Source organism: Perognathus longimembris, chromosome 18 (assembly GCF_023159225.1).
Source record: "Perognathus longimembris pacificus isolate PPM17 chromosome 18, ASM2315922v1, whole genome shotgun sequence".
Taxonomy (NCBI): Eukaryota; Metazoa; Chordata; class Mammalia; order Rodentia; family Heteromyidae; genus Perognathus; species Perognathus longimembris.
The window spans coordinates 25,468,643-25,485,907 of NC_063178.1; positions in this window are offsets into that span (position 1 = coordinate 25,468,643).

A 17,265-nucleotide genomic window follows, 5' to 3' on the forward strand; every position below is an offset into this window, starting at 1 on the left:
ACATTATGCATATATTTGTGGATGGGGGGCTGGCCATTGACCCTGAACCTTTGTGCTCAAGGCTAGTGCTCTATCTCTTCAGCCATAGCTTTACTCCCAGCTTTTGGGTGGTTAATCTGAGATAAGAGTTTAAGAGACTCCTCAGATATCAGTCTCCGGAATAGCTCGGCTTATAGGCATGAGCCACCAGTATCCTGTTTGTATTTTTTGGAAAGGGTCTTACCTTGACCAGCCTGGGCCACAATCCCTCTATCTACAGCTCCTGTATAACTGGAATGACAGATGTGCGCCACAGCACTCCACTTTTTACTGGCTGAAATAGGACCGAATGTACTTTTTGCTTGGGCTGGTCTTGAACAAGGATCCTCCCAATCAGCCTCCTCATTAGCTAGTGTAGCATGTCTAGCTAAACTAAGAATTCTTGAGGTCAAAAGAAAGACATGTTAGGAAAGATGCCTCTGGGGAAAGAGAAACAGCTAAGATTAGAAATCAAATTAGAAGCTGAATATAGCCGTACACTCAAGTAATCCCATGACACAGGAAGCTGAGGCAGGAGAATTAAAATTTCAAGTTCAGGGGAAGGAAGAAGAGAAAATGGAGGAAGAGGTGGAGGAGGAGGAAGAGAAGGAGGAAGATGAAGAGTAGGAGATGAGAGGAAAAAATGAGGAAGAGGAGAAGAAAGAGCAGAAGGTGGAGGAAAAAAGAAATCAAGTGAGAATCTCTTTGTACAAGAAATCAAAGTTCCAAGTGTTTGCACAGTTTTCCTACCCTAATTGTGTTTTTCTCATTTATTACAAAGCTAGCTATTAAGATTTTAAATTATGACAGTCCAGCTGTGAATCTGAGCCAACTGAAAAACAAACAAGAATGGCAACCCAGGCCTATTCACTTCTAAATAACACAGATTCTTAAAGGCACAGGCTCTGCAATAAGACTGGCTATGTTCAGGCCCCTAACTTTGTCCTCTCCAGCAACAACCCAGAGATATTCTTTCTATCCTAAAGGTTCACATCTCTAAAATAGAGACATAAATGGTGCAGACCTCACTGCGCCACCCGGAAAGTAAATGAGACCACATATAAAAATTACTTAGAGAGTGTCTGGCATGTAGTAAGGATTCATTATACTTAGTATAATCCGTGTGTATCTCCCTCACACAACAATTTTATCTTAAGTCTTTCTCCTCAGAGCAGTACTCTTAACTTCTTCACTCAAAGAGAATGTTATTATAGGAAAGTCCTGTAATGTACATATAGATGACATAAATTCAACTCTAATGCAACTAGAACTCGGCATTGTCTTCTCCTGTGGCCAGCCTCATGATTGAAATGGGACAAGGCCGACAACATTGCCATTTTCTGAGGAGGAGACAGAGGAGATGAGGGGAAGAGGAGTAGGCAACTCTGTTCTAGGAAACAAGGAAACGGGAAACTTGCTCGGCCTGAGATCCTCGCCCAATTTCCCTGCCCTAGGTTGAAAAATTGGGGACCAAGTGACCCAAAGATGTCTAAAATTCCTGCTACTTTCCTAAAAGTCCATTTGAAAAATGTATAGGAGAGAAAAAAGATGACGAAAATGAAGAGGACAAAAGAAAAGAGAATGTATAGAAAGGGGAAGGGAAGAGAAGAGGGAGGGGGAGAAAGGAGGAAAAGAGAAGAGAGGAAGGGAGAGGTGGAGAGGAGGACAGTGAAGGAAAATGAATGGGCAGAAAGAGAAGGAAAGGGGAGGGAGAGGGGAGAGGAGGAAGCGGAAGGCCAGGAAAGAAAGGAATAGGAAAGGGAGGAGGAGAGAGGACAGGGAAATGAGGAGGGGAAGGAAAAGGAGAAAAAGAGAGGAAGAGAACAGAAGAGAAGGAAAGGGGACGGGGAAAAGCAAAAAGATGAGTTGGATTTCTGACATTACAAAACATAAAGGAGCAAGTAATCCAAATAGCAAAGCTTTAAACGTCACTTAGGCCTTTAAGAATCTTGAAGACTAGTAACCCAAGGCCTACCTCACTGACATTTAATCAGAGGACACAATGGCCCCTAAACAGTAGTGTAAGTCAATTTCCATCGTTGTAACAAAATATCAAAGATAACTTTTATTATACACACTGTGGGTTTATTACATTTCCAAACACAAGTAATGTACTTTGAGCACATTAAGCCCATCTACTGCATTTCTTATGTCCTCTCTCCCCTTTCTGTTCCCACATTCCTAATAGTCACCTCTCACTCCTTTTTACCTCTCTAGTAATATTAAATTCTACACATGAGGGAAACATGCAGTTCTTGTGGCTCTAATTCTGGCTTATTTCATGTATCACAATTCCCAGTTCCATTTCTTTTCCTGAAAATGGCATGATTTAATTTTTCTTTATTGCTGAAAAAACCCCTCTACCTTGGTATAGACCACGTTTTCTTTATTCATTAATCCATTGATGGTCACCTAGGTTGATTCCATGACTTGGCTATTGTGAAAAGTATTCACTCTGTTGTTTCCTTTGCTGTGGCAAGAGCTTTTTCCATTTCATGTAATCTCATGTATCAGTTATTTATTATTCCTGAGTTATCAGAGTCAGGAAAGCTATCAGAAAGTTATTGCTATGCCTGAGATATTTAACTTCCAAAGAAAAAAGGGTTATTTGGGCTCACAGCTTCCAGAGTTTGCAAAACTTTGCCAAGTTTGACCACTTGGTATGTTTCTTTTGGACCTGCGATGAGGTCCATCTTGGCGGCAACAGAAAGCAGAGTAAAACCACTGACCTCATGGCTGAGAAACAAAAGAGAAGAATGGGTCTGGGTCCCACAATGCTCTTTGAGGGCACACCTCCAATGACCTAAAGACCTCCCATTAGGCTCACCTCTTAAAGTTTCCATCACCTCCCAACAGGATCACGTGAGGGACAACCAAGCCTTTAATGCATGAGCATTGGGGGAACATTCACGATCCAAACGACAGCAGGTAGCAAAGTGAATCTGGAATATGAAGAACTTTTAATGGTATGGCCAGACCAAGACTTCCTGATCAACTAGCCGCACAGGTTCACCTTATTAATTTACTCATCTTTGCAATACTACGGGCTCTGTGTTTGTACTATGGAAAATATTTAGATCTTCATTTATCAAGCTACAATAGGCTATTCTGTACTTCAGTTGTCTTCAGGACATTGTTGTACATTGTTAGTAGTCTTATAAACCTTTCTTTTCTTTTATCTCACCCAACTAGGCTCTAACTTCCTTGAGAACAGAGCTCACTTTTACTGCACTGTTTTAATTTTCTATCATGCCTTGCACAATGTAGTATGAAAAAAGAGGAGTCATAGCAACACAAAAAGAGGCTTAAGGGGCTCAGAAATGACTTAGTTTTACCTATTAATATATAATCACATGTCTCCCAGCCCTTCCCTACTGCCCTTTCAGATAAACTGGGCCTTTAATCTCATTTTCAGTAGAAATTCTGAAGCAACTTCCAAGATGGTGCTAAATACATGCTGCTGAAATATTTTTATCTGACCAACATAATGGGATTTCTGTTCTCTGACCCTAGAGTGCATCTCTAACTACCCTCTGTGGAGGACAAGGCCAGAGGTCTCTACTGTGTACATCAGATAAGTAGGATGCCAAGCAGGAAAAGAAGAGAGCTCCTAAAGACTATTTTAGTTGACCTGCGAAGAGTCAGATGCTATTTTGTTAGCTAACTCCTACATATTGAGAGATAAACAGCTTAAATAGACAAAACAACAGGACATCAATTTTTTTAAAAGCCAGCTTCCTAGCAAATCCTAAGTTGAGTATAAAAATACAAGCTATTCCCAAAATTCTGTTTGAATCCTCATAGCCTTCCACACAATTCCTTTTTTCTTTTCCTTCTGGAAAGGCCTCTTCCAGTCTTTTTAACCATCAAAAGCTTTCAAGACATCTGCCAATGTTTTTACCTGCTGCTTAAAAGCTAACAATGGAGCCAAGCTCTACTCCAGTTTTTCCATATCAAAATTAAATGAAGGGCTTCCTCCTCTACTAGCTTACATTGGGTTATGTTACCTATGAAATACCATTTCTCTCACTCACCAATCTCTTCTGCTAGATGTAGTTTGATTAGAGATTCCTCCTCTACACTATATTTTACTAATGGAAACACCACATTGCTATATTCATTTTTCTTACTCACCTCAGAATTGATACTGCCCATTGTTGAAACTCCAGAGTAATTAGTAAAGAGCTCATGGCTTTATTCATCATTTAACTCACTGGTCCTGTTGTAATTTGTGGGATTTCATGAAGCCTTCCCTTTTATAAATTTTTATTTTATTTTATTGTAAGGGGGGTTACAGTTATGTAAGTAAGGAGATGAGTACATTTCTTTTTGAATATTGTTATCTCCCCCTTGTTTTCTCCCACTTTTTCTCTCCCCACACCCAACTCCGCTTCCCCTCCAAATTGTAAAGTTCATTTACAACATAGTGCCTTGTGAATATTTCTGTGGCATTGGTTCACCCTTTGTCTTTTGTCTCCCCATTTTGTTATTCCCCTTCCCTTCTCCAAATCAGATAAATGTATAAACAAGACTCAGGGGTACCATTATCAAAAACAGTGACAACAGGGGATAAACTTGATAAAGGAAAAGAAAAAAAAATGAAAGAAAAAGGAAATAATTTCACACAGTACATTACAAACCAAATACAAAAATAACCCCTCTTGTTTTCTTATCTTGGAGTCCATTTCAATTAGCATCATTTTATATGGTCATATGTACATAGGAGCTATTATGATCCTCTGCTAGGACTATCCTAGATATATACTAATTTTTACAAATGAGTGAAACAGAGTCTATGTTTCTTTGGGCTTGGCTCACTTAGTATGATTTTTTTCTCTCTTTCCATTTTCTTACAAAGGGAGCAGTGACCTTCTTTCTAATAGAAGCATAGAATTCCGTTGTGTATATATGTACCATAATTTCTTGATCCGTTCATCTACGGAGGGACATCTGGGTTGGTTCCATATGTTAGCTGTGGTAAACAATGCTACAATGAATATAGTTGTGGTGGTAGCTTTAGTGTGGCCTTGTTTGTGATTGATTGTGTAAATGTCCAGGAGTGGGATTTCTGGATCACAGAGCCCACAGATTGGGAGACGATCTTCACTAGCTATACAACAGTCAAGGGCCTTATATGAAAATTTTACCTGGAGCTCAAAAAATTAAACTCCCCATACACAAATCCTCAAAGAAACAACGACACCATAAATAAGTGGACTAAAGAATTAAAAGGAAACTTCCCTGGAGAGGAAATAAGAATAGCCAATAGAAACATGAAAAAATGTTCAACATCTCTGGCCATAAAAGAAATGCAGATCAAAACTACATTGAGATTCCACCTCACCCCAGTTAGATTCCACTTCACCCTAGTTAGAATGGCCATTATCAAGAAAACAAATAATAATAGATGCTGGCGGGGATATGGACAAAAGGGGAAGCTAATACACTGCTGGTGGGAATGTTAAACTGGTTCAACCACTCTGGAAAGCAATATGGAGGTTCCTCAAAAGCCTACCCTTTTTTGAATCTTAAATTGGTTCAATAAAATGTGGATAGATGCAGGGTGCCAGTAGCTCATGCCTGTAATCCTTGCTACTCAGGAGACTAAGATCTGAGAATTGTAGTTTAAAGCAGGAAAGTCCATAAGACTCCTATCTCCAATCAACTATTCAAAAAAAGCTGGAAGTGATGCTGTGACTCAAGTGGTATGAGCACTTGCCTTGAGCAAAAGAAGCTCAGAGGTCAAACCCCAGGACTAGCAAAAAAAAACAAAAAGCGGATAGATTATAAGCACGAGCAGGTCACACGATACCAAACATGACTGCAATGGACTGAAGGTTCTGGAAAAGAGTAATTCAGGCAGTATTTCTCCAATAGAACACTAATACAGGCACGTTGAACATCAGCCCTGACCCAGAAACTAACACTAGCTATCTTGGTGCTTGCTACTTGTTAAAGTTAGATACTATACTATATTAGTGACAATTTTAATGATGAGAAAAAAGTAAAAAAAAAAAAATCGTGCTCAAGGGAAGAGTGGAAATTAAACAACGGGGGATGGGGAAGCAGGTGATCTTCTATAGAATTATCACAGTGAAATCCACTTAATGAATGCTAATAAAAGTGGGAAAAAAGACAAGGCAGGTGCCTGTGGCCCCATGCCTATAATCCTAGCTACTCTGAGGACCGCAGAAAACTCTGTGAGACTCTTAAAGCCTAAAAGAAATATGTTGCTAAAGTAGTAGAACACCAACCTTGAGTGGAAAGGCTAAGGGAGAGCATAGGGCTCTGAGCTCAAGCCTTATTACTGCACATGTGTGCGCGCGCGAACACACACACCAATAAATCAATAAACAAATCCATAAACTCCTACAATCTTTCAAATATTCATACAGCCATACCCTTTGTAAGGATCTTATCAATGTTCCATGAGGTCTCTTGTCTTATTTTGACTAATATCAGGTCTTTATGATTCTCCATCCTCTGGGACCTGCTGCTCCTTTTCCTCACCTTCCAGAATTTTCTCTTGGATGACACATGTGTAATGGCTATGCACAGACAGCATGTGTTCTGTATTAATCAGGACTCTGTGGGATGCACATGACAAATTTACCCTAAACCAGCTGAGGCCAAAGGAAGTGTGTGACAAGCCTGGTGAAGATCTTCCTGCCCTATGTCTTTGCCTGAAGCTATTCTCTCCTTCCTTCCCTCATCTTCTGGACTGGTTTTCTCCACACATCAAGAAGCAGTACTGCATCTCTCAGACTCATCCGACAAGATCTTAGACTTGTTCAAAATGTCTACAGAAATTCTCTGCTTTGGGCTAGGGATATGGCCTAGTGGCGAGAGAGCTTGCCTCGTATACATGAGGCCCTGGGTTCGATTCCCCAGCACCACATATACAGAAAACGGCCAGAAGTGGCGCTGTGGCTCAAGTGGCAGACTGCTAGCCTTGAGCAAAAAGGAAGCCAGGGACGGTGCTCAGGCCCTGAGTCCAAGGCCCAGGACTGGCCAAAAAAAAGAAAAGAAATTCCCTGCTTTATCCAACCTAAGAAACACCTCGATGCTCATCGGTATAGTCTTTCTTCCCAAAAGATGTGATTTCCCAGGAAAAAAAATTTAAGAGGCAAAAAGCAGACACTCATCTGTTCATAGGGGAATTTTAGTTCAATTCCTTAGGTCCTGCACAAACAACCTGCAGGGTGTCTTGGGTATAAGGAAACGTCTCTCTTGGAGCCTATTGTATTTTTATCCTGCTCAGTTTTTCCTAAAGGTTTTGTCTGCTCTGGGGCTGACCCTCCTCTAATTTCTTTAGATGCCTTTGCTCTCTGGGGCTACAGTGACATCTCTGGTCTTCTGCTGACCTAACCAAGCAACAGTGGAGATGGGAGATAGAGTTCAAACAAACAGCATCATCAAACAGAGACACTATTTTTACAGCTGGTTTGCAAACCTACAAGTAGGAAGGTTCATGAATTCACAGAAGGCAGATTTATCACATTTTTGTGCTAATTCTCATTTTCAAAAAAACTATTTAGAGACATATGGTAATTTAAGAAAGCAGGAAACCAAAGAACCTGACATTCTCAGAACAACAAATAAAAGCTCCGTAAAAGTTAACAAGGCAACGATGAATGTGGAGTCTACCACGTGGAGTTCACAGTGTTTCGTGATTTGGCTCTGCTGGGAGGTATTATGCCAGAACAGAGCCAAACTGGAAACTTAGTTGGTCTACAGTTCCCAGTTAAAGAAGTCTAAAATTAGCCACAGTGGAATCTGAATATGCAGTTGTTCTGGAAGGACCAATGACCAACAAGCAGACTGGTACTTTATTTTTATTCTTTAAATATATGGTATAAAGTAGATGATAACTAGCTGGAAGGCATATTTGGAAAATATGACCATAGCCAACACTCACTTGCCAGAGTGTATTAATCTGCTGGACACTGTTAGCTCACAATTATAGCCCTACCTACTCAAAGACAGTGATATCTGAGGACCCCATTGAAGCCAGCCCAAGCAGGTAAGTCTGTGACACTCTTATCTCCAATTAACCACGAAAAGGCCAGAAGTGGAGCTGTGGCTCAACTGGTAGAGTGCCAGCCTTGAGAGAAAGAGCTGAGAAAGAGCATTGTGGTCCTGAGTCCAAGGCGCGCGCACACACACACACACACACACACACAAATGTGTACTAATCATTTCAGTCCATTGACAGCCATTTCTTTGCTATTTGTATTTTATGTGTAAATACAGTAAATATTACATAATATATTGTTATAGCATAAGCAATATTATTTTTCCAATCCTAGCTGGTGCTCTACCACTTAAGCCACATATCCAGCCTGGTTAATTACAGATAAGACTCTCATAGACTTTCTGCCAGAGCTGGCTGTAAATCTCAATCTCATATCTCAGCTTCCTGAATAGCTAGGATTAGAGCCATTGGCATCCAGCTACCTCTTAAAATTTTCTTGTAATATACAGTTTCTACCAAAAGAAACAAAATAAGCCAAGAACTATGTTTTATATCATTTCTCTTCTAATAGTTAACCTTCTACCAATAGACAAATATCTATTCAAAATCAGAATGTGCATAATGGTTTTGGTTTGCTTAGTTTATTCTTTTTAAAGTGGAAATACATTTTTGCATCATTTTTCAGTAATAGATTGTTAGTGAGAAGACTCATTAGAATGGGGGATGCATAACAAGAAGTCAAAGGGGGGATAAATATGATCAATGAACATTATACACACATATATAGAAGTATCACATTGAAACCCCTTTGTACAATTAATATACACTAATAAGAAAAATCATAAAAGAAGTTGTATTTCACATATATTACCACAAGGTGGCTCAAATGCCTAAAATACAAGTACAATATATTAGCAGAAGAAAAATGAAATACTGAACAATTTATGACTCTTTCTTTAGACTTGGATTTTCTACAAACTTTCACATTATTTATAGATTATCTCTATAAAACCAAGCATAGTAGACAATTGTTCTAATGGAGGTGATCACCCTGTATGCCCTTTTTATGAAGGAGAGGGGATTAATGAGCCAAATGAATGAGTTATGCTTTGTCAGAAAAATGTGATAATAAAATAGATTAAACTTTTACCAGATGACAAAGAACAGTATTCAATGGGAGACTAAAAAATTCCAAGTCCTAGGCTGTATTTCATGTTAATGTATCCAGTCATTCTACAGCAGTGCCATTATTTATGTCTGAGACACAACCACATTCTCTACAGTCCAGGAATATAGAGGATCACACCATTCTTCTTTGGAGTGACTTTTGGAAATGCAGGACTCTCAGGGTAATGTCAATCACAACAGAAGATTTGAGAGCCTCTTATTCAGATTGATCCAAGTTAAACAGCAGTAGTAAATGATTATTTTCTTCCTGAGTGTAACAAGCGTCTTATAATTTGATTTCACTGCTCAAGAGAGTGCCAAAAGGTGGGAGAAGCAAAGAAAAATATTGAGCCTTTAGATTCTGTAAAGAAAGAAAAAAAAAACACAACGATGACCTTGGCGTTGAAGGGTCTTAGACATTTCGTAAGCCAGAAGAATCAATACCCACTTCCAGTAGTCTCAAACAGTCTTGTTCACTCTACTTTTTGTTTAGTACCAAAAGAAGCATGCCTTTCTAGTTTAAATTCCAAAACCATTGAAATCTTGCTCAACTCTAGTGGCTTATTTCTGTAACCCTAGCTACTAGGGAGGCTGAGATCTGAGGATTGACATTCAAAGTCAGTCTAGGCAGGAAAGTTTGTGAGACTCTTATGCCCAATTGACCAGCAAAGAAGCTGGAAATGGAGTGATGGTTCAAGCCGTAGAGTGCTAACCTTGAGTGAAAAAGCTAAGGGCCAGAGCCAAGGCCCTGAGTTTAACCCCTAGTACCAGCCACAAAAAAAAGGAAAGATCTTAAAGTGAACCTCCTTCCAAGGTGATAGCTTTGTCCTTGATTATTTTCCTTTATAATTACCAGCCCTTACATTTTTCTCTGGAACGTTATTTTATTGGTCATAACTGGGGAATGAACAGATTACAATAAAGGAGAAACTTAATATTTTACCAACTCATATCACATCTAGACCACAGTTAGAGCATCTGCCCCGTAATTTTTACGCTCTGCAGAAAATTTTTAAAATATCTTTCTTGGCTATTTATTATTCATCACCTGGAGGTACATTTTGGGAATCTGAGTTCAACTTAAACAGAAAGTAATGATTTTCTCTAAAGGAGCTAGAACTTAAGTTTCAGCTGCAGTAACAGCAGGTCTGATATTTTTACATTCGTATTCAAGTACCTGACATTTAGGTTTCCTTTGAATGTAGAGTTGTAAATATAACATAAACCAGCTATCACACAGCTTTTAAATGCCAAGATCGAATTTGTTCTCTAGGAACACAGCAACCACACTTGGTCAAATTTCTAACCAATTGCCCTTGCGAAAAGGATATAGTCTTATCTTTCTAAGCTTTGGCCATAAAGAGTTTCTACTCAAGCCAGCCACCAGAGGCTCATACTTAGAATCCTTAACTGCTTAGGAGGCTGAGATCTGAGGATCACAGTTCGAAAGCCAGCCCAAGCAGGAAAGTCCATGAAACTCTTATCTCTAACTATCAAAAAGCTGGAAGTGAGCTGTGGCTCAAATGGTAGAGTGCCAGCTTTGAGGGGAGGAAAAAATGGAGAGAGAGCTCTGCGAAGGCCCTGAGTTCAAGCTACTGAAGCAGCATGTGCACACACACACACACGCGCACACACACGCACACTCACATGCACACACACATTTCTACTCAAAGTGAGTTAAACAATAAATAGTTCATAAGAGTGAATGGTAGAGGTAGGACAGTTTCAGGGTTTGGCTCAATTGCTCATTAATGTCATCAGTGAACAGATTTACTTCTGCATCTAGCTGTCCCAACAAAGTTAATGACAGCATCACAGGTCCTATTTCGGCTGTCCACAACTATGTGACTTCTACATCCATTCACATCTGAGAATAGAGAAAGAAGCTAGTTTTGCAAAGATTTCCCAAAGGGGAGAGGGCACCTGCCCCCAGAAATCACCCAGCAAACAACTGCTGATATGAAACTCTAGCCACAGAATGCGGAACCCATTACTTACATAAGTCCCACCTTGGGGCCCAACCCATCCCAGCTAGCATTGAAATAAGCTCCCTCCCACAAAGGAGGCATAGATATATGTGTGAAAATTAAAACTATTTCTAAAAGAAAAAGATATTAACTAAGGTGTCAAAATCAGCACGAATATACATCACCTTTGCAATAGAATAAAGATCAGTGCTAATCCACATTCTTGATTATGTATGGGATACCATAGGCCCAATAGCTTCATTTACTAGCTATATGACTATAGCCATGTGTTTGACCTCTCTTTTCAAGTACAAGTGGGTCATTGATTGGTTTACTTCCATCACAGGGCTTTTTCTAAATCCACAGCATGAAGTCAAGCATGTAGTATACTTTTCCTTTGCATGAGACATGTGGAGAGAATTGGAGAGAACAAACACCAAAGTGAGCAAAATGATGGACAACCTAGGTAGAGGAGGCAGTTCAGGAGAAGAAATTTGAGCTCCTTGGTGGTAAAAGACAGATAGGAATACATTACACAAAAAGATGTACTGCCTAAAATGACATTTTCCTAATTAAATATTCATTAAGAGCAAGCACGTTTTGTAGTATTTTTCACAGTCAAATGAAGATGTATCATTTTTCTGAACTCATCCATAAATGATAAATAATAATCAGAAGTATGGATCAAAACACTAACTTTTCCTTGGGAGTTCTCTTGGGTTTACATGGCATTGTGAGAGAAAGTAACTGGATCTGAGGAAGCTCTCTCTTATCAGGCTACAAAACCAACCTCATTGACTCAGGTATTTAGCTCTTTCTGGGGTACAATAGAAAGCCTTCCCTTATTCCAAATTATTCTCTTGGAGCACAACTACAGCTAAAATTGTGTTTTTTCCAAGACCTTTTCTTAAACAGAACATAAAAGTGCATTAACACCAATCGCCTTTAGAGGGAGCCACAGTACCTCCCGTGTGGCCCAAGCTAACTAACTTCCAGTTAACAATGAGGCTGGTCCACTGGGCCTTTAGCAGGCTTGCTTTCCACTTGAGTCCTCAGAATTTTTTTTTTAATTTTTATCTTTATTGAAAAGTTGATGAGCACAGGGGTTAAGTTACATAATTAAAGTAATAATTACATTTGTTTTTAGACAATGTTACCCCATCCTTTATTTTCTCCCACTTACACCTTCCTAGCCCTCCCCACCAAGTTATAAGGTTGATATCCAACCTATTGTTAAATGAGTATCATTGTTGTATTAGTTCATCATTTCTGTGATTCCCTTTCCCTGGTCAAATAATCTTATATACAAGACACAAGCTACAGAAAATTCAAGAGAGATGAAAAAATTAAATTTTTAAAATTAAATTTTAAGGGCTGGGGGAATAGCCTAGTGGCAAGAGTGCCTGCCTCGGATACACGAGGCCCTAGGTTCGATTCCCCAGCACCACATATACAGAAAACGGCCAGAAGCGGCGCTGTGGCTCAAGTGGCAGAGTGCTAGCCTTGAGCGGGAAGAAGCCAGGGACAGTGCTCAGGCCCTGAGTCCAAGGCCCAGGACTGGCCAAAAAAAAAAAAAAAAAAAAAAATTAAATTTTAAGAACTATGTATAGTATATAATAAGAACCTGTTGTTTCCATATCTTGGAGTTCATGTTGGTACTCTTCATTTTTTATGGTCCTATGTGTTAAGCAATTGAGTTGTTGAGATTCCTTGTTAAGAATACCATAGACCTATTTTTAGATCTTACAAATGAGGGAAACTATGCAACCTACTTTTCTTTGGGTTGGTTTACTTCACTTGATATAACTTTTCCATGTCTTTCCATTTCCATTTACAAATGGAGGCATAGAACTCCATTGTCTATGTGTGTATATGTATACACACACACACACACACACACACACACACATCTTCTTAACCAACCCATTCATCTACCAAAGGGCATCTGGGTTGGTTCCATATCTTCACTATGGTAAATATTACTGCAGTATACATGGTTGTTCTGGTAACTTTAGTGTGGCCTTGTTTGTTGACATTTGGGTAAATGCCCAAAAGTGGGATTGCTGGATCATAGGGGAGCTCTATGTTTAGTCTTCTGAGGAGCCTTCATACTGCTTCCCAGAGTAGTTGGACAAGCTGCATTCCCACCAATAGTGTATTAGCATTCCCCTTTGGCTGCATCCCATCAGCATCTGTTTTTAGATTTCTTGATAATAGCCATTCTAACTGGAGTGAGGTCGAATCTCAATGTTGTTTTGATTTTCATATTTTTTTTTTTTTTTTTTTTTTTTTTTTGGCCAGTCCTGGTTCTTGGACTCAGGGCCTGAGCACTGTCCCTGGCTTCTTTTTGCTCAAGGCTAGCACTCTGCCACTTGAGCCACAGCGCCACTTCTGGCTGTTTTCTGTATATGTGGTGCTGGGGAATCAAAACCAGGGCCTCATGTATACAAGGCAAGCACTCTTGCCACTAGGCCATATCCCCAGATCCTGATTTTCATATCTTTTATGACCAGAGATGTTGAGCATTTCTTCATGTGTCTATTAGCTATTTATATTTCCTCTTCAGAGAAGTCTCTCTTTAAATCTTTAACTCACTTGTTAGTGGAGTGGTTTTTCTTTGGAGGTTCGTTTTGGAGGTCTATAATTTCTTGAGCTGCAGGTGGATTTTAGATATAAGGCCCTTGTCTGTTGTATGGCTAGTGAAGATCTTCTCCCAGTCTGTGGGCTTTCTATGTATCTTGCTAGCTATGTCCTTTGCCAGGCAGAAGCTCTGAACTTCAATGCAGTCCCATTTACCCAACCTTTCTTTGATTTGCTGTGTTTCTGGGTCTTTATTGAGAAAGTTTCAACCTGTGCCAAGGAGCCCTAGTGTTTTACCTATTCCTTCCTGTAATATTTTCAGGGTATCTGCTTTTATCTTGAGGTCTTTGATCCATTTGGAATTGATCCTGGTGCAGGGTGATATATAAGGATCTAACTTTAGTTTTCTACACACGTTTGGCAAATTTTGCCAGCACCATTTCTTGAAGAAGCTATCCTTCTCCCATCCTATTTTTTTGGCTCCCTTGTCAAAGATTGGGTGGCCATAGGTCTGCGGTTTCAACACCACATTTTTTACCTAAAAATTTCCCTGTTGTTAAAAGAACATAGTCACAGCAAAATAACAATCCGTATATGACACTGAAAAGAAATCCACTCAAGTGAACACCAGATAGGAGGTCTGCACTGTCACTTTGTCATTAATAAAAATAAAAAATACTATTTGTATTTATACTTATTGATAACACCCCCTGATCCTCTTTGAAATGCATTAATGAGGTTTGGAACAAGCTACTCCACTATTTGGTGCCTTGGTATACTGAAGAAATTTGTGAGTGTATATTCAGGAAGGTCAAGGTCTTTGATCCTACCCTGCCTTTCTCCCTTGAAGCAGAAATAAGACCCTTATGAGAAAGGTGTTATCCCTATCCCCAAGAAAAAATAACAGCATCATTATATCTGAAGATGAAAGACACAGAGAAATGCTGAACTGATGGGCCTTGACTGGTTCCCCTATTTTCTTACCACTGGGTCACACCCTGTGCATTCACTCATGTAACTCCATGACTCTCCATTTTATCAAATTCACTACATACCATGCTCAGATTTGACCATTTCTTCTTCTTTCACTATACACAATGCTCAGGTTTGACTGTTTCTTCTTCTGCTACTGCTTCTTCTGCTTCTTCTTTTCCTATATCAATAGCAGGCCTTGAACTCTGGACCTGAGTGCTGTCCCTTAGCTTTCTCTGCTCAAAGCTAACACTCTGACATTTGAGCCACAGCTCCCCTTTTGGCTTTGGGAGGAGAATTGAAGATAACTATCTCATGGGTTTTTCCTGCCAGGCTGGCTTCAAACCACAATTCTCAGCCTATTTAGCTAGCAGCAACCAGTGCCCAACCTGAATAATTCTTTAGGTCTCTCTCTGTGAAAGTAGTGTTCTTCCCCTAAAGCATAAACCAGTTTCTCAAGGCATGAGACAGAGGCACCACAGTACTTGTAGTCCTGAAGTGTAACTGTGGCCATTGAGTTAGACGATATTTCTGCTAAGCTATGTGATCATTGGGGAAAGTGCCCTGTCCTTTTCTACCCTGACTCCAGTGTCCTCTACAGATTAATTTCTAGGTAATCAAACACTGAACACTGGATTAATTTCAATTTTTCCAGAACGGTCATCAAACATTCCAGATCAGCTATGAGTAAGAAAACAATGATGTGAAAGATAAAAACTGTAGCAGGAGGTGGAGACAGAGCAAGATTACAACTAAAATATTATCTCAGGAGAAATGAGGGGCTGGGCAGGGCTCCCTGGGAGCTAGAAGAACAGTCCGTACTGGAATCCCCTTTCAACCCGGCAAGAAAAAATCCACAGTGTTTTTGGAATGACAGAGCTGAAAACAACCATCCCGATCCTCTTTATTTCACAGAGGAGAACAGAGGTGCCTCTGTGAAAGTAACTTACCTATGTTCTCTCAGTCAGTGAGAGGCAGAACAGTGAGACAATGAGCACCCAGAGGGGTCTCAACTGTCCCACGGTATAGAGACCACTTCAACCATCTGGGTATCCAAAATACACTCCGATTGTCATAGGGAAGGGTTCTGGGGGTGGGGGGCGGGGGGAAGCTCCCCCTCAGAATTCCATCAGAGCTTTGCTGCATGATTGCCAGGGCTAAAGCAGCTGGTTGGCTGGAGCCTGACAGAAGGAACTGATGAGGCTGGCAGCATTCACATTTTGTCCTGATATATTACAGTCCAAGGTAGAAGTGCTACACCAAAGCTCAGAATCCCTGGAAGGACAGCTGGGAGGGGGCTTCACCTCCTCTGAGCTCATCTGATAGGTCTTGCAGGGACTCTTATCCCAAGTTTTCCAAAAGCCTAGATGACGAGAAAAAATTCTTGGTGGGATGATGCAAGTGCAGTGGAGAGTTGGAGCTGAGAAGTTGCCGCTAAGCAAATGTGTATGTTCTGGAGAATTCCAGAGTGAGGACAGAATGGTACTCAGCAGATCTCAGTGACCGCATCAAGGCTCCCTCCATGCTAGTTCAAATGTGTGTCAGATGTGTATAGACACTCAAGTAGTACAGCAACTACCACAGGCAATATGGTCATTGTTGACCATATTGATAAACGTGACAGCAAACAAGTACAGACTGCATCCATTCCAACAATCAACCACTCAGTCCTGGGTGATTAGGTATTTACTGAGTGTCTGGGCTTAAAGACAGTTACAAAGATGAATAAGAAATAACACTACCAGGTGCCAGTGGCTCACACCTATAACCCTAGCTATTCAGGAGGAAAAGATCTAAGGACTGCATTTCAAAGCCTGCCCAGGCAGGAAAGGCTGTGAGACCTTTATCTCCACTTACCCAACAAAAAGCCAGATGTGGAGCTGTGGCTTAAACACTGGAGCACTAGTCTTGAGCAAAGAAAAAGCTAAGGGTCATCGCCCAGGTTCTGAGGTCAAGTCCTAGTACCAGTACAAAAAAAGGAAAAAAGCAAACCTTACAATCCTTCTGACAACAAGCCCCAATTCCAGACAAGGATGATGAAAGAGTTAACAAATTAGTATGATACAATGAAAAATATGTTCCAGAAGAGGAAAGATGGCAGGGTCAGGGAGAATAGATGGGTGAGAAAATCCTCTCTGATGTGTAAGGGCTTCATTCAATTAGAGTTCTGGTACCAAAGATGCCCCAGTGGCTCATTTCATAAACTAACAGTCATACAATTTTCTCTCTTTAATGGCAAAGGCCCCAACAACATTAACTCCAAATTTCCCTGGTTGGTACTTAACACGCTTGTAGGACTGAATCTTGCTTCTCCCTCCCTATCCTTCACCCCTTTTAACCAGCCATGGCTTTAGTGTATCTTGTTAGTGCTAAGAAAATGCTCTTAAAAATTAGCAAGAGTCTGTATAATAGTATGAAATAAATAGATTTCCTGTTATAGCCAGGAAACCTGAATATTTAAGGATTCATCTCTTCTCCAGTCTGTTAACAAAGGTGTTTTTGAAGATGGTTGTATGTATTTTCTTCAAGTTTTTAATTTTAAAACAAAAGGTAACTTGGAGATGTGAGACGTGTGAGCCGCAGCTC